General features: G+C 45.4%; 1 protein-coding gene across 4 annotated transcripts in view; it reads left to right on the top strand.

Annotated features, from left to right (window-relative positions):
- The window catches only part of LOC144507885 (phosphatidylinositol 3-kinase C2 domain-containing subunit gamma-like), a 256,669-nt gene that overhangs the window by 84,045 nt on the left and 153,347 nt on the right, over positions 1–19,277 (top strand). The gene's annotated exons all lie outside the window — the stretch shown is intronic.

Genomic DNA, 19,277 nt, shown 5'->3' with positions numbered 1-19,277 from the left:
AACGTTGGCCTGTGACACCGCACCGTTGATTCTGTAGCTTGTGTTCTACATTGGGAGTCACATCTCTCAAAATCACCACATTATTCTTCGCAATAAAGCTTCCTCCAGAGATTAACCACCCCAGCTGATTAAAGGCAGTCATGTCTCTGTACACCACCGAATTACTGGTAACACTAATATGACACTCCTTTCAGCTAAGTGAGACCTATACTTGGACCATGTTAGACCACTGAGCTTCTCATCATGTCATAGTGTCATTGCAGCACAGGGAGAGGCCATTTGGCCCATCAAGCCCGTGCCAGCTATCTGCAGAACAATCCAATTAATCCCATTCAGTTGTTAAATATTTTGTTATGATATGTCAAGTCCATTTGTAATGACTTGGCTGCACAAATAGGTAATAATGCATATTACATCTATCTTTGATTTGAGTTATTATTGTCACATGTATTGGGATACAGTGAAAAGTATTGTTTCTCGCACGCTATACAGACAAAGCATACCGTTCATAGAGAAGGAAACAGGAGAGTGCAGAATGTAGTGTTACAGTCATAGCTGGTTAGATGCATTGACCTGAGCAGGTGCCGGACTTTGGTGACTAGGGGATTTTCACAGCAACTTCTTTGCAGTGTTAATGTAAGCCTCTCTTGTGACTAATAAGTAAACTTTAACTTTAGCTAGGGTATAGAGAAATTTCAACTTAATGCAAGGTAGATCCATTCAAAAGTCCGATGGCAGCAGGGAAGAAGCTGTTCTTGAGTCGGTTGGTACGTGATCTCAGACCTTTGTATCTTTTTCCTGACGGAAGAAGGTGGATGAGAGAATGTCTGGGGTGCATGGGGTCCTTAATTATGCTGGCTGCTTTGCCAAGGCAGCGGGAAGTGTAGACAGAGTCAATGGATGGGAGGCTGGTTTGCATGATGGATTGGGCTACATTCATGACCTTGGACAGAGCAGGAGCCATACCAAGCTGTGATACAACCAGAAAGAATGTTTTCTATGGTGCATCTGTAAAAGTTGGTGAGAGTCGTAGCTGACATGCCAAATTTCCTTAGTCTTCTGAGAAAGTAGAGGCGTTGGTGGGCTTTCTTAACTATGGGGTCGGCATGTGGGGACCAGGACAGGTTGTTGGTGATCTGGACACTTAAAAACTTGAAGCTCTCAACCATTTCTGCTTCATCCCCGTTGATGTAGACAGGGGCATGTTCTCCTTTATGCTTTCTGAAGTCGATGACAATCTCCTTCATTTTGTTGACATTGAGGGAGAGATTATTGTTGCCGCACCAGTTCACCAGATTCTCTATCTCATTCCTGTACTCTGTCTCGTCATTGTTTGAGATCTGACCCACTACAGTGGTGTCGTCAGCAAACTTGAAAATCGAGTTGGAGGGGAATTTGGCCGCACAGTCATAGGTGTATAAGGAGTATAGTAGGGGGCTGAGAACACAGCCTTGTGGGGCACTGGTGTTGAGGATGATCATGGAAGAGGTGTTGTTGCCTATCCTTACTGATTATGGTCTGTGAGTTAGGAAGTTCAGGATCCAGTCGCAGAGGGAGGTGCTGAGGCCCAGGCCACGGAGTTTGGAGATGGGTTTTGTAGGAATAATGGTGTTGAAGGCAGAGCTATAGTCAATAAATAGGAGTCTGACATAGGTGTCTTTATTATCTAGCTGTTCCAGGGTTGAGTGCAGGGCCAGGGAGATGGCGTCTGCTGTGGACCTGTTGCGGCGGTAGGCGAACTATAGTGGATCCAGGCAGTCCGGGAGGCTGGAATTGATTTGTGCCATGACTAACCTTTCAAAGAACTTCATAATGATGGATGTCAGAGCCACTGGATGATAGTCATTAAGGCACGCTGCCTGGCTTTTCTTAGGTACTGGGATGATTGTTGTCTTCTTGAAGCAGTTAGGGACCTCAAATTGTTGTACTAAGAGGTTGAAGATGTCTGCGAATACCCCTGCCAGCTGATCTACGTAGGATCTGAGTGCTCATCTGGGTATCCCATCCGGCCAGTCGTTTTCCATGGGTTTACCTTTGAGAAAGCTGCTTTGACATCTGCAATGGTGCCCTCAGATACAGGTTCATCCGAGGCTTCTGGGATGGAGGGTATGCTCTCGCTGACCTCTTGCTCAAAACGTGTATAGAATGCATTGAGCTCATCAATGTGTGTTGGAGCCAGTGATTTTACATGCCTTCATCTTGTAGCCTGTTATGTCCTGCAGATCTTGCCATATTCGGCGGGGGTCGATGTGGCTAGCCTGGGACTCTAGCTTGGTCCGGCACTGTCTTTTGGCATCTTTGATGGATCTCCTTAGATGGTATCTGGCTTTCTTGTATAGGTCAATGTCGCCTGACTTGAACGCCTCAGACCTGGACTTCAGCAAGCAGTGGATATCCCTGTTCATCCATGGTTTCCAGTTGGGGAACACGTGGATTTGCTTCTTTGGTACACAGTCTTCTACACACTTACAAATGAAGTCAGTTACTGTAGTGTCATACTCATTCAGGTTGGTCGCAGAGTTTTTAAATACTGACCAGTCCGCTGACTCCAAGCAGTCCCGTAGGAGATTATCAGTTTCCTCAGGCCAACATTGCACAACTTTCTTTGATGGATTCTCCCGCTTCAGTTTTTGCTTGTGAGCCGGGAGCAGCCTTGTGGTCTGATTTGCCAAAGTGTGGGCGGGCGATAGAGCGGTAGGAATGTTTGATATTTGTGTAGCAGTGGTCTAGGATGTTTGGGCCTCTGATGGAACAGGAGGCGAGTTGGTGGTAACTCGGTAGTATATCTTGAGCTTGGCCTGATTGAAGTCCCCAGCCATGATGAACAAGACCTCGGGATGTTTTGTCTCAAGGCTATTCGCAGTGGTGTATATTTCGTTCAGTGCAATCTTCACGTCCACCTGGGGAAAGATGTAAACTGCCGTCAGGATGATGAAGGTGAACTCCAACGGAAGGTATGGGGACGGCATTTTAGCGTCGGGTATTCTAGGTCCGGGAGCAGAAAGTTGCCAGTGTTGCTACATCTAGGCACTACAAGATATTGATTAGGAAGCAGACCCCACCTCCTCTAGCCTTGCCTGAGGCCACTGTACAGTCCATTCGATGGATTGACAAATCCTCTGGTTGTAGGGCACTGTCCGGTGAAGCAGGAGTAAGCCACGTCTCCGTGAAACAGAGCACACAGCAGTCCCTCAGTTCTCTTTGGAAAGTGAGTCTGGCTTTAAGTTCATCTAGCTTGTTTTCCAGAGATTGGACATTTGCAAGGAGTAAGCTGGGGAGTGGGGCCTTGGGATCACGTTGTTTCACTATCTAGCCTGAGCACAGTGGCACGCACAGCTGCCTCACACCACCAGAGTCCCGGGTTCGATTCCCAGCTTGGGTCACTGTCTGTGCGGAGTCTGCACGTTCTCCCCATGTCTGTGTGGGTTTCCTCCAGGTGCTTCCATTTCATCCCACAGTCCAAAAGACGCGCTGGTTCGATGAATTGGCTGTGCAAAAATTCTCCCTCAGTGTACCCAAACAGGCGCTGGAGTGTGGTGACTAGGGGATTTTCACAGTGGCTTCAATGCAATGTTAATGTAAGCCTACTTTGATTTGTTATTGTTACACTAATAATAAATAAAAATAAGCATATATAGGATTTCGAGGGATACTTCGACCGAACTGTAGTTTTTTTTTGCCGGAAAAATGTACCGGATCTAGTGTATAACCTGATGTCTCTCCAACGCCAACTCTCCTTAATCTGTCATTCCTGCTTTGTCTGGTGTCAGCTATCACTAGACAGGCCTTGATTATATGGACTATGTCAGAATGTCCTTGACATGTACGCACGTTGCAGCATTCAAAATGATAGTACTTTCTGCACACAAACCTCCTGACAACTCCTGCTGTGATGGAATCTGTCCGCATACCAAATGATATGATGGGAACCAAAGGACAGTTTTGTGGGAGATGACAAGGGCATCATTACAGTGGGAAAGATTCAATTAAATTATTGAGGAATTCACAAGTATGTGTGATACAGAGACCGAGGTAGCAGATGAAAATGGCTGCATTTTGCAAAGCTTTTCTTCCAATGTGAAGCCTCATTCAACATGATTTTTTTATTTGATTTAATATTGTCACATGTATTAGTATACAGTGAACAGTATTGTTTGTTGCGAACCATACAGACAGAGCATATTGTTCATAGAGAAGGAAAGGAGAGAGTGCAGAATGTAGTGTTACAGTCATTGCTGGGGTGTAGAGAAAGATCAATTTCATATAAGGTAGGTCCATTCAAAAGTCTGATTGCATCACGGAAGAAGTTGTTCTTGAGTCAATTGCATGTGACCTCAGACTTTTGTATCTCCTTCCCAATGGAAGAAGGTGGAAGAGAGAATGTCTGGCTTGTGTGGGGTTCTTGATTATGCTGGCAGCTTTTCCAAGGCAGTGGGAAATGTAGACAGTCAATGGATGGGAGGCTGGTTTGCGTGATGGATTGGGCTACATTCACAGCCCTTTGTAGTTTCTTGCGGTCTTGGGCAGAGCAGGAGCCATACCAAGCTGTGATACAACCAGAAAAAATGTTTTCTATGGTGCATCTGTAAACGTTGGTGAGAGTTGTGATAGACGTGCCAAATTTCCTGAGTCTCCTGAGAAAGTAGAGGCGTTGGAGGGCTTTCTTAACCATAGTGTCGGCGTGAAGGGACCAGGACAAGTTGTTGGTGATCTGGACACCCAAAAACCTGAAGCTCTCAACCATTTGCCACAAAGTGGCAAAGATTAGTGGGAAACAACAGGATTGAGAAATCTTTGAAGGTCAACAGAAAGCCACAAAAAAAACTATAAAGAAAAGTAAGATGGATTATGAGAGTAAACTTGCTCAGAATATAAAAACAGATTGCAAAACTTTCTACAAATATATAAAACGAAAAAGAGTGGCTAAAATAAACATTAGTCCTTTAGAGGATGAGAAGGGGGACGTAATAACTGGAAATGAGAAAATGGCTGAGGCATTGAACTAGTATTTTGTGTCGGTCTTCATAGTGGAAGACACAAATAACATGCCAAAAATTGATGACAGGAAGGCTATGGCAGATGAGGACCTAGAAACTATCATTATCACAAAAGAGGTAGTGTTGGGCAAGCTAATGGGGCTAAAGGTAGACAAGTCTCCTGGTCCTGATGGAAAGCATCCCAGGGTACTAAAAGAAATGGCGGGGGAAATAGCAAATGCACTAGTGGTAATTTACCAAAATTCACTGGACTCTGGGTAGGTTCCCGCAGATTGGATAACAGCAAATGTGACGCCACTGTTTAAAAAAGGAGGCAGACAAAAGGCGGGTAACTATAGGCCGGTTAGCTCAACTTCTGCAGTAGGGAAAATGCTTGAATCTATCATCAAGGAAGAAATAGCGAGACATCTGGATATAAATTGTCCCATTGTTAAGACGCAGCATGGGTTCATGAAGGGCAGGTCATGTTTGACTAAGTTGGTGAAATTCATTGAGAACATTACATGTGCAGTGGACAATGGGGAACCTGTGGATGTGGTGTATCTGGATTTCCAGAAGGCATTTGACAAGGTGCCACACCAAAGACTGCTGCATAAGATAAAGGTGCATGGTGCTTCAGCTAATGTATTAGCACGAATAGAGGATTGATTAACTAACAGAAAGCAAAGAGTGGGGTTAAATGGGTGCTTTTCTGGTTGGCGATCAGTGACTAGAGTTGTCCCTCAGGGATCAGTGTTGGGACCGCAATTGTTTACGATTTACATAGATGATTTGGAATTGGGGACCAAGTGTAGTGTGTCAAAATTCGCAGATGACACTAAGATGAGTGGCAGAGCAAAGTGTGCAGAGAATGCTGGAAGTCTGCAAAAGGATATAGATAGTTGCAGTGAGTGGGCGAGGGTCTGGCAGATGGAGTACAATGTTGGTAAATGTGAGGTCATCCATTTTGGTAGGAATAACAGCAAAATGGACTATTATTTAAACGGTAAAAAATTGCAGCATGCTGCTGTGCAGAGGGACCTGGGTGTCCTTGTGCAGGAATCACAAGGAGTTGGTTTGCAGGTGCAGCAGGAATTAAAAAGGCAAATGGAATTTTGTCATTCATTGCTAGAGGGATGGAGGTTTTCTCAGGGAAATGTACAGAAGAAATGTGGCAAATTTTCAAGTAAAGTTTGTCTGGAGCTCTGCACAGCAACGTTCCAATGAGACAGGGGAGTTATGGTAGGTTACAGGAACCATGGTGCACGAAAGCTGTAACGAATTTAGTCAAGAAGAAAAGAAAAGCCTACAAAAGGTTCAGGGAGCGAGGTAATGTTAGAAATCTAGAAGAGTCTAGAATACGACTAGTAGGAAGGAACTTAAGAGGGAAATTAGAAGAGCAAGAAGGGGTCATGAGAAGCCCTTGGCAGACAGGATAAAGGAAAAACCCAAGGCATTCTACAAGTATGTTAAGAGCAAGAAGATAAGATGTGAAGGAGTAGGACCTATCAAATGTGACGGTGGGAAAGTCTGTATAGAACCGGTAGAAATAGCAGAGGTACTCAATGAATACTTCAGTATTCACAGTGGAAAAGGATCTTGGTAGCTGCGGTGCAGACTTGCAGTGGACTGAGAAGATTGAGCAAGTGGACATTAGGAAAGAGGATGTGTTGGAGCTTTTGAAAAGCATCAAGTTAGATAAATCGCCGGGCCCGGATGGGATGTACCCCAGGTTACTGTGGGAGGTAAGGGAAGAGATTGCTGAACCTCTGGCGATGATCTTTGCGTCATCAATGGAGATGGGAGAGGTTCCGGAGGATTGCGGATGTGGTTCCATTATTCAAGAAAGGGAGAAGAGATAGCCCAGGAAATTACAGACCAGTGAGTTTAACCTCAGTGGTTGGTAAGTTGATGGAGAAGATCCTTAGAGGCAGGATTTATGAACATCTGGAGAGGAATAGTATGATCAGAAATAGCCAGCATGGCTTTGTCCAAGGCAGATCATGCCTCAGGAGCCTAATTGAATTTTTTGAAGATGTAACTAGACACATAGACGAGGGAAGAGCGGTAGGTGTAGTTTCTATGGATTTCAACAAGGCGTTTGATAAGGTGCCCCATGCAAGGCTTATTGAGAAAGTGAAGGGGCATGGGATACAAGGGGACGTTGCTTTGTGGATTCAGAACTGGCTTGCCCACAGAAGGCAAAGAGTGTTGTAGATGGGTCTTTTTTAGCATGGAGGTCGGTCACCAGTGGAGTGCCCCAGGGATCTGTTCTGGGACCCTTGCTCTTTGTGATTTTTATAAATGACCTGGATGAGGAAGTGGAAGGATGGGTTGGCAAGTTTGCTGATAACACAAAGGTTGGTGGTGTTGTGGATAGTGTAGAGGGATGTCAGCAGTTGCAATGAGACATTGATAAGGTGCAAGACTGGGCGGAGAAGTGACAGATGGACTTCAACCCAGGTAAGTGTGTGGTGGTTCATTTTGGCAGGTCGAATAGGATGAAAGAATATAATATTAAGGGTAAGACGCTTGGCAGTGTGGAAGATCAGAAGGATCTTGGGGTCCGGGTTCATAGGACGCTCAAAGCAGCGTCGCAGGTAGAGGCTGTGGTTAAGAAGGCGTATGGAATACTGGCCTTCATCAATAGAGGAATTGAGTTTAGAAATCGGGAGATAATGCTGCAGCTGTATAGAACCCTAGTCAGACCCCACCTGGAGTACTGTGCCCAGTTCTGGTCGCCTCATTACAGAAAGGATGAGAAAGCCATAGAAAGGTGCAGAGGAGATTTACAAGGATGTTGCCTGGATTAGGTGGCATGCCTTATGAGGATAGGTTGAGAGAGCTAGGTCTTTTCTCCTTGGAGAAGCGAAGGATGAGAGGTGACCTGATAGAGGTGTATAAGATGTTGAGAGGTATTGATAGAGTGAATTCTCAGAGGCTTTTACCCAGGGCTGAAATGGTTGCCACAAGAGGCCACGGGTTTAGTGTGCTGGGGAGTAGGTACAGAGGAGATGTTAGGGGTAAGTTTTTCACTCAGAGGGTAGTGGGTGCGTGGAATCGGCTGCCGGTAGTGGTGGTGGAGGTGGATTCAATAGGGTCTTTTAAGAGACTTTTGGATAAGTTCATGGAAGTTAGTAAGATAGAGGGTTATAGGTAAGCCTCGTAGGTAGGGACATGTTCGGCGCAACTTGTGGGCCGAAGGGCCTGTTTGTGCTGTAGCTTTTCTATGTTCTGAAAACAGCAAGGTTACGTTGCAGCTGTATAAGGTGCTGGAGAGGCCACACCTGGAGTACAAAGAACAAAGAACAATACAGCACAGGAACAGGCCCTTCAGCCCTCCAAGCCCGCGCCGCTCCCCGGTCCAGGATTGAATCCTGAATCCAGGATCCCCGCCCAATTTTCCAGCCTATCTACATACCAATATCCTATCCACCGAGCTGTCCCTCACAGCTACGATGCTTTGTTCATCACAACCTAGTACTGTGTACAGTTTTGGTCTCCTTGAGAAAGGATATACTGGCACTGGAGGGGATGCAGAGGAGATTCACTAGGTTGATTCTGGAGTTGAGAGGGTTGGCTTATGAGGAGAAACTGAGTAGACTGGGGCTATACTCATTGGAATTCAGAAGAATGAGGGGAGATCTTATAGAAACGTATAAGATTATGAAGGGAATAGATAAGATAGAAGCAGGAAAGTTATTTCCACTGGCGGGTGAAACTAGAACTAGGGGGCATGGCCTCAAAATAAGGGGGAGCAGATTTAGGACTGAGTTGAGGAGGAACTTCTTCACACAAAGGGTTGTGAATCTGTGGAGTTCCCTGCCCAGTGAAGCAGTTGAGGCTACCCCATTGAATGATTTTAAGGCAAGGATAGATAAATTTTTGAACAGTGAAGGAATTAAGGGTTATGGTGAGCGGGTGGGTAAGTGGAGCTGAGTCCACGAAAAGATCAAGCCATGATCTTATTGAATGGTGGGGCAGGCTCGAGCGGCCAGATGGCCTACTCCTGGTCCTAGTTCTTATGTTCTTATCCCCTTTGATGTAGACAGGAGCATGTCTTCGGCTTCTTGAAGTTGATGACTATGTAGTGTTGAGAGAGCAATTAGAAATCAATCACCAGAAAACAGGAGGTCCACATTACTGAGTGTGATGCCCTCTCTCTCTGCAGTTACTACTCTGTGCTACTGTTTGTAAATTAATCTGGTGACTGACTAAGAAGAAGCTAACTGCAAAATTTCTTAAAACAACTCCAACGAAGATTTAATTGTTATCAAAAGGGATCGATAACATTCTTTGCAGTTTACAACAGCTGAAAACATCAGACAATAATTGCTCTTGATCACTTTTGAGAATTGCGACGTCAATGTACTCACTTGGGCACAACATAGTTCTACATTTTTACTCAAAACACCTATTGAACCACTCAGAAAGCTGTCAAAATCCACTCAGCCAGCATTGGCCCAGATAATTACACTAAATCACTGAGTGCTGTTGCCAAATAGCTGTTCGGAAATAGGTACACGAGCAGAAGGAGCCCTCTGTCAGTGGCCTTGCCTTATTGTTGAGAGCATGGAGCATTTTCAACAAGCCAGAGTGAATCCTGTAAAAAGCTTTTATACACAAAATGCGGCAAAGGGAGGTACAAGGTGCTTAGAAATCTGAGATTGCATGCATGTCGAGGTGATGTGACATTTAAGTCAAATGCACGGAAGCACTTCCAGTTTTTAAAGGCAAAACCACCAAGTGATTTCTGCTGGAAGTAAGTCTCTTTTAGCCTTGGATGAGACAGGATGAAGCCTAAACCACAATGCCCTCCGGGGTCATACAACCAACCAGCTGATCCTTCCTGTCCCAAGCCACAACTGAAGCCTATTTGGTCTGCGTTCTGGAGAACGGTTGATGCCTGCGCTGTTTTCTCCAGCAAAAATCAGCAGCGTCGGGAAAGGAATGTGAGGGGAAAAGAAATAGGAGCAGGAAGGGGCAATTCTACCCCTTGATCTGCCATTCGATTGCCAATCTTCTACCAGAACTCCACTTTCCCAGCCTGTCACCATAATCCCTTTATTTAGTGTCCAAAAATATTCATTCATTGAGGGCGGTGAATTTGTGGAACTCGCTGCCCCATGGCGTGATGGAGTCCGAATTATTAAATGGTTTCAAGGGGAGATTGATATATTTCTGATTTGTTTTTTAAAAATGGGTTAAAGGGACATGGGAACAGGTGGGGAGGTGGATTTGAGAACATAGAACCATAGAACATTACAGCACAGAAACAGGCCTTTTGGCCGTTCTTGGCTGTGCCAAACCATTTTTCTGCATAGTCCCACTGACCTGCACCTGGACCATATCCCTTCACACCCCTCTCACCAATGTACCTGTCCAATTTTTTCTTAAATGTTAAAAGTGGGCCCGCATTCACCACTTCATCTGGCACCTCATTCCACACTCCCACCACTCTCTGTGTGAAGAAGCCCCCCCTAATATTCCCTTTAAGCTTTTCCCCCTTCACCCTTAACCCATGTCCTCTAGTTTTTTCTCCCCTCGCCTTAGTGGAAAAAGCCTGCTTGCATTCACTCTATCTATACCCATCATAATTTTATACACCTCTATCAAATCTCCCCTCATTCTTCTACGCTCCAGGGAATAAAGTCCTTTCTCTAACTCAGTTTCTCAAGTCCCGGCAACATCCTTGTAAACCTTCTCTGCACTCTTTCAACCTTATTAATATCCTTCCTGTAATTAGGTGACCAAAACTGCACACAATACTCTAAATTCAGCCTCACCAATGTCTTATACAACCTCACCGTAACATTCCAACTCTTATACTCAGTACTTTGATTTATAAAGGCCAATGTACCAAAAGCACTCTTTACGACCCTATCTACCTGTGACGCCACTTTTAGGGAATTATGTATCTGTATTCCCAGATCCCTCTGTTCTACTGCACTCTTTCATGTCCTACCATTTACCTTGTATGTTCTACCTTGGTTTGTCCATCCAAAGTGCAATACCTCACACTTGTCTGCATTAAACTCCATCTGCCATTTTTCAGCTCATTTTTCTAGCTGGTCCAAATCCCTCTGCAAGCTTTGAAAACCTTCCTCACTGTCCACTACACCTCCAATCTTTGTATCATCAGCAAATTTGCTGATCCAATTTACCACATTATCATTCATTATCAACAGGGAGAGATGAGCCATGATCTGATTGAGCCTGCTCCGCCATTCAAAGGGTTGAATGTGTCTACATCTGCTCTTAATTCCTCTGTTCCTATTTCTGGAATATACTTGATTCAAGAAATTGCTCTTCTGTTGAATTCCAAATGGCCAAACCCTTACCTTGAGAATACAGCCCCTCATTCTAGACCCTCAAGCTGGGGGAAAGTAGCCTCTCCCCCATCTACACTTTCAATCCTTCTTCAAAATGTTTTACAGTTCAATGAGATCATCTCGCATTGTTTTAACGCCTGAACATAGGTCCATTCTCTTCAATCTCGCCTCAGAGGACAGTTCTCTTTGACCAAGATACCTTTGGCAAGAACCCAATACTTTGTCCTGCTGCCTCACTCAGTCTCAACCAAGGCAGAGGTAGGGGAAGCGATGGCCTACTGGTATTATCACTAGCCAGTTAATCCAGAAATTCAGCTAATGTTCTGGGGACCTGGGTTCGAATCCTGTCACGGCCGATGCTGGAATTTGAATTCAATAATTTTTAAAAATCTAGAATTAAGTATCTACTGATTAACATGAAACCATTGTCAATTGTGGGAAAAACCCATCTGGTTCACTAATGTCCTTTAGGGAAGGAAATCTGCCATCTTTACCTGGTCCGGCCTACACGTGACTCCAGAGCCACAGCAATGTTGTTGACTCTCAACTGCCCTCTGAAATGGACTGGCAAGCCACTCAGTTCAAGGACAATTAGAGATGGGCAACAAATGCTGGCCTTGCCAGCGACACCCATGTTCCACGAATGAATTTTTAAAAAATTAAACGAAAGCTACAGATGTAGGTACATCTCATTTTGCAGGATTGGTTATGAATAGATTTTTTATGAATTAATTGTCTTACTCATTGTCCCTTTGTGTATGAGCAAAGCCAACAGATTAAGACTGTTTCCTGACAAAGCCATTAATAAAATTATAAGGATTTGTGGGGAGGATAATCCAATTTCTCAGAATTGCTTTGCTGCCACAGCTTCACCTGACCAGCGGCCAATAGAGTGGCTAGATTGAAGGGTCGGCCGTTGATCCTCTCCCCACTAGCAATGGGTCACTGAGGGCAGGGTGGCTCCGAGCTCCTGGCATGTGCTGCCAAAGGGGCTACCTCTCAGTGGCAACGCATTTACACCAAGGGTCCCACCTAACATCTTAAACCCTTCCTGCTTCATTGTAACATCACTCACAATAACATTAAAATGCTCTTGTGAGGAAACATTCTCTAGCTTTGCTGCTTGTGCCAGCTAGCCATATAAATACTGTGGCTACCAGAGCAGGTCAAAGGCTAGGAATCCTGTGGTGAGTACCTCACTTCCTGACTCCCCAAAGCCTGTCCTTCATCTACAAATCATAAGTCAGAGGTATAATGGAATACTCTCCACTTACCAGGATTCTGACTGCAGCCCCAACAACACTTAATAGAATCATAGAACCTCTACAGTGCAGAAAGGGGCCATTCAGCCCATCGAGCCTGCACCAACAATCCCACCCAGACCCTATCTCCATAACTCCATATATTTACCCTGCTAATCCCCCTGACACTAAGGAGCAATTTAACATGGTCAATCCACCCAACCTGCATATCTTAGGACTGTGGGAGGAAACCAGAGCACCCGGAGGAAACCCACGCAGGCATGGGGAGAATGTACAAACTCCATACTGACTGGCACCCGAGGCTGGAATTGAACCCGGGTCCCTGGTGCTGTGAGGCAGCAGTGCTAGCCACTGTGCTGCCCAGAGAGTTCCTGCTCTGACCAAGAAGCTTGACACTATTCAGGACAAAGTAACCTGCTTGATTGCTATCCCTCCACCACCGACATAGAGTGGCAGCAATGTGTACTGTCGACAAGATGCACTGCAGGAACTCGCCAATGTTCCTTAGACAGCACCTTCCAAACCCACGACTACTATTATCTAGAAGGACAAGGGCGGCAGATACCTGGGAACACTATCACTGGGAGGTTCCTCTCCAATTCACTCACCATCCTGACTTGGAAATATATCGCTGTTCCTTCATTGTCACTGGATCAAAATTCTGGAACTCCCTCCCTAACAGCAGTGTGGGTGTATCTACATATCAACAACCGCAATGGTTAAAAGAGGGCAGCTCGCCATCAACTTCTCAAGGGCAACTTGGGGAATAAATGCCAGTGACGACCGGATCCTGTAAATAAGTTTTGAAAAATTGGTGGAAAGGAGTTAAAAGGTCATTGATGCACTTTAGGAGAGGCAATGGCGTAGTGGGTGCAACTATTCAGTATTCAGTACCATTCGGCCTCTGATTGGCCGGTGGTTCTCAGCAGGTTGGACATCTGTACCTGGGGTCCTTGATCCAGGGTGAATGTCTGCTGATGGCCTGTCAGGTGCCTGAGTGAAATAAGATGTGGCCGTCCCAATAAGAAGCGGTGCCAGGCTTTTGCCAGCGGGCGGGTGAGGTCCCTGTTACCTCCAGAAGATTCCACCTGATGTTTTGGGGCACGCTGAGAGATGTGACACAGATGCCATGTTCATGAAATACTTCCCCAAAATCTTTACCGTCCTGCAGTTAAATTCTTACATGAACATAAGCACAAACAGAGTAAACTGCTGTAGGGCAAGAAGTTATACATTGCAGCTCATGGTCTGGTAAATGAATAACAGTTGCTGACGGGGATGCTCATGAATTGTGAGTTTTTCAGGCCTGTCAAATACTCTGCAGCTGGTTAGGTTTAGTTGGTTTTCTTAGGCTGACAGATATGGGTTGTACGTGACTGCTCTGCCCCATCCTCTCACCATGGGTCTCCTGACGTATAGAATCCCTACAGTACAGAAGAGGACATTTGGCCCATTGAGCCTGCGCCAACTCTTTGACAGATTATCTTACCCAGTCACTCTTCCCCCATCCCCGTAACCCCACACATTCACCGTGGACAAGGCATAACTTAGCATGACCAATTTCACCTCACGTGCAAATCTGTGGGAGGAAACCGGAGCACCCAGGGGAAAACCCACGCAGACACTGGGAGAACGTGCAGACTCCGCACAGTCAGTCACCGAGGCAGGAATCGAATCTGGGACCCTGGCGCCGTGAGGCAGCAGTGCTAACATTGTGCCACTCTCACCACTGTGCCACCGTACAGCTCTCAACCCTCCCACCAATCAGAAAGTGAATAGACTCTTCATTACCTCTTGATGATAACACAACCAGCCTCATTTCCCATGTCCAGTATTTCTTTTATAATAGTAAATAACAAATGTTTTCTATTGTCCCTTTGATTTTTCGGTTTGCTTTCAACGGTCCTATGAAGATTCCTGGAAAGTGCCCTGAGGCCATCCTGAAGATTGGCAACCATAACTATGCAAGGAGTTGAAAGTTATTCTTGAGTGTTAACTACTTCCTATTCTCCAGGTTTAAATGGTGAATAAATGGAGATTAAAATGGCTGCTCTCTTTCATCAACCAATTATATGTACAATAGTGACACATGTCTGACAAGTAGATAAGCAGCAAAGAACAGGCTATGATTAAATATTCTTGAACGCATCATTAAATTGCCTGCCGTGATTCACATACCAACCGACCATATAAACTGTCAAAATGGCCGCTCATTTTAGGCCTGAACACCTCAAACTGGCCACCAGGTGGTGATCTACCATTGGCTGAATTGGGTTGACAATCCAAGTGTAACTTTATGTAGGTGAAGAAAATTTCAATCGTGTTTTCTGTCCAAATACCCACTTTGCTCATAAAGAGGGGGCCAACCCTGAAGCTTAAAGTCCGGCCTGGAGTTATGGCGGCAAATGGGGGTAGCATGGGCAGCACAGTGGTTAGCACTGCTGCCTCACAGCGCCAGGGACCTGGGTTCAATTCCCAGCTTGGGTCACTGTTTGTGCAGAGTCTGCATGTTCTCCCCGTGTCTGCATGGATTTCCTCCCGGTGCTCCTGTTTCTCCCACTGTCCGAAAAACGTGCTGGTTAGGTGCATTGGCCATGCTAAATTTTCCTATGTGTACCCGAACAGGCACTGTAGTGTGGCAACTAGGGGATTTTCACAGTAACTTCATTACAATGTCAATGTAAGTCTACTTGTGACAATAATAAATAATCTTTTATTGTACACTCCATGACCAGTGGAAGTCGACAGCCGGAATTGGTCTAATCTATATAGCACTGTTTTGAGAGTAATGCTATATAAAAATACTTCACCTAGTCCCCCGCCCTTTTGCCCCACTTCCAGCCCCTCCCCCCAAACCCCCACAGAATCTTGCAACAATAGCGGAGGCCATTTGGCCCATCATGAGTGTGTCAGCTCTTTGAAATGAGTCTCAGAACCAAGCATCCCCACTTTCCCTAAAATTGTTTCCTTTCTTCTGAAGAGTGTGTCCAATTCCCAAATGAGAGAAATAATTAGCAGCTCATTGTTGGCGTTGAAATTGCCAGGCAGTGAGTGGAATGTAAGTCTGAGTACCTCTGCAAAGCTGAATGGGGTGCAAGGAAAAGTGAGAAACCTGTTCCGACAGTCGTCTGTGAACTTGTTTGTGACGAAGCAAACCTTTTCTCATTTGATTTTTTCATGTTTGTCAACTTCTCATGACCTCTGGTGTGTTATCTATGGGATTCCTTTGCCACAGTCAGCAACCTAACCAGATATAATTATCCCTCCAGTGCTGAGTTCACCAACGCCAATGAGTTCCAGGAGATGTATCATTATTGTATATTTCCCTCGATCTGTATGAGTTCGTCTGGAAGCAAACCTAATTCCTCGTCTAAGACCTACTGTAACAACACTGACTTGTATCGATGTAGCACCTTCAACATGGTAACACATCCCAGTAGGTTATCAGACCAAACTTAACATTGAGTCACATAAAGAGATATTCAGAAAGATAACCGAAAGCAAATAGATCAATTTCAAAGAATACTTTAAGCAGAGAGAGTTAATGAAGTGGAGTGGTTTCGGTCGGAAGTTAGTGACTGCAGGCTCAATGGGCTGAATGGCCTCCTTCTGCACTGTAGGGTTTTTATAAAATTCCAGAGTTTAGGATGTTATCATAGAATCTCTACAGTGTAGAAGGAGGCCATTTGGCCCATCAAGTCTACACCAACTCTCCGACAGAGCACCTTACCCAGGCCCACCACGTGCCCTATCCCCAGAACCTCTCACATTTATCCTGCTAATCCCCCTAACCTGGGGGAGGGCAATTTAGCATGGCCAATCCACCTAACCTGGTCATCTTTGGAGTGTGGGAAGAAACCAGAACACTCGGAGGAAACCCACGCAGACACAGGGAGAATGTGCAGACTCCACACAGTTGCCCAAGGCTGGAATTGAACCTGCTGTGAGACAGCAGTGCACCTCTGTGCCACCCCAGCTGAAGATAAGGCTGTGAATAGTAGAGCAAAAGAAGTTAAGGATACACATTATTTAACACGCTTTAACTTGGGCGACACATCTCAGACAAATTCTCTGGAAGAGAGCTACATGAATGGTAGTGTGTGTTTTTTGTTATATTGCTACAGTGATTCCCTAATCAATTACCCTGACACCACTCGATGTCCTATAGAATTCTTGTACATCTCCAGTCGCCTCTCACAAAGACACCTGCTAACAGCTTTTTCTGCTCGGCATGTGAGTGGATATAATTTATATCATAAGACCATAAGACAAAGGAGCAGAATTAGACCACTCGGCCCATCGAGTCTTCTCTGTCATTCAATCATGGTTGATACGATTCTCATCCCCATTCTCCTGCCTTTTCCCCATAACCCCTGACCCCCTTATTAATCAAGAACCTATCTATCTCTGTCTTAAAGACACTCAATGACCTGGCCTTCACAACCTTCTGTGGCAAAGAGTTCCACAGATTCACCACTCTCTGGCTGAAGAAATTCCTCCTCATCTCTGTTTTAAAGGATCATCCCTTTAGCCTGAGGTTGTGCCCTCTGGTCCTAGTTTTTCCTACTAGTGGAAACATCCTCTCCACGTCCACTCTATCCAACCCTCGCAGTATCCTGCAAGTTTCAATAAGATCCCCCCTCATCCTTCTAAACTCCAGCGAGTACAGAACCAGAGTCCTCATATGACAAGCTCTTCATTCCAGGGATCATTCTTGTGAACCTCCACTGGACCCTTTCCAAGGCCAGCACATCCTTCCTTAGATACAGGGCCCAAAACTGCTCACCATACTCCAAATAGGGTCTGACCAGAGCCTTATACAGCCTCAGAAGTAGATCCCTGCTCTTGTATTCTAGCCCTCTCGACATGAATGCTAACATTGCATTTGCCTTCCTAACTGCTGACTGAACCTGTACGCTAACCTTAAGAGAATCTTGAACAATGACTCCCAAGTCTCTTTGTGCTTCTGATTTCCTAAGCATTTCCCCATTTAGAAAATAGTCCATGCCTCCATTCCTCCTTCCAAAGTGAATAACCTCACACTTTTCCAAATTGTATTCCATCTGCCACTTCTTTGCCCACTCTCCTAACCTGTCCAAGTCCTTCTGCAGCCCCCCTGCTTCCTCAATACCACCTGTCCCTCTACATATCTTTGTATCATCTACAAACTTAGCAACAGTGCCTTCAGTTCCTTCTTCCAAATTGTTAATGTATATTGTGAAAAGTTGTGGTCCCAGCACCGACCCCTGAGGCACATCACTAGTCACCAGCTGCCATCCTGAAAAAGACCCCTTTATCCCCACTCTCTGCCTTCTGCCAGTCAGCCAATCCTCTATCCATGCTAGGATCTTACCATTAACACCAGGGGCTCTTAACTTATTTAACAGTCTCCTATGCAGCATCTTATCATCTTTTGGAAATCTAAATAAGTCACGTCCACTGGTTTTCCTTTATCTAACTTCCTTGTTACCTCCTCAAAGAACTCTAACAGATTTGTCAGACATGACCTCACCTTGACGAAGCCATGCTGACTCAGTCCTATTTTATCATGCACTTCCAAGTACACCATGATCTCATCTTTAATAGTGGACTCTCAAATCTTGCCAATGACCGAAGTCAGGCTAACCGGCCTATAATTTCCCATCTGTTGCCTCCCTCCCTTCTTAACCCATCAAACCCACCTCTAGTTCTGTATGTAACACTCGTGTAATTATCGATACACACCTGAGTCACATTTTCACAATACGGGTTTAAGTTTGGAGCAGCCTTTACACCCAATGAAGTCGGGGAAATATTTATTTTTTTACAGCACAGTAACATAGAATCCCTACAGTATGGAAGGAGGCCACTCAGCCCATCAAGTCTGTACTGACTGCAATCCCACCCAGGCCCTTTACCGTAACCCCATACATTTACCCTGCTAATCCTCCTGACACAAGGGTGAATTTAGCATAGCCAATCCACCTAACTCGCACATCTTTGGACTGTGGGAAGAAACCGGAACACCCGGAGGAAACCCACACAGAGAACGTGCAGACTCCGCACAGACAGTCACCCGAGGCTGGAATCGAACCTGGGTCCCTGGCGCTGTGAGGCAGCAGTGCTAACCACTGTGCCACCATGCTGCCTGGTAACATGGAACCTACAGGTCTATAGGCTTTTGGATGTCCCATCTGCTCTCTCAGACTGCCATGGCTGATGTGAGTTAAGGATAAACAGGATTTCACAACATCTCTGAAAGTGATGGTTTGAACTTATCTTTACACTGGGCTACAGTAACTAAAACAAATTCTCCAGAAGAAAGTTATGTGAATGGTAATGTGTGTTTCCGGATGCCTTGCAACACTGATTGCATGAGCAGTTGTCCTGATACCGCTTGTCCACAGAACTCTCTCTGTATATATCCAGTCACCTCTCATGAACACTCCTGGTAACATTTTGTGCGGGATTTTCCAACTGTGCTCTCCCCAAGGCCAGAAAGTACCACCCGAGGTCAGCGGACCTTTGCATGGTCTGTATCCCGCCCACTACGACTCCCATGGTGGGCAGGACGGGAAAATTCCGCCCTCCGTTTCCACTCATCCTGTGAGGAGATGATGACTGTGATCATCCTCAGGAAGGTGTAATCATGGGGCTCCCATGACACTAATATGAAGGACAGCAACATAGTTCTTCCCATGCAGCATCCTGGCCAACATTCCTTCCTC

Source organism: Mustelus asterias, chromosome 19 (assembly GCF_964213995.1).
Source record: "Mustelus asterias chromosome 19, sMusAst1.hap1.1, whole genome shotgun sequence".
Lineage (NCBI taxonomy): Eukaryota > Metazoa > Chordata > Chondrichthyes > Carcharhiniformes > Triakidae > Mustelus > Mustelus asterias.
The sequence above is the reverse complement of the archived record's forward strand: the minus strand, read 5'-3'. Positions and strand labels throughout refer to the sequence as shown.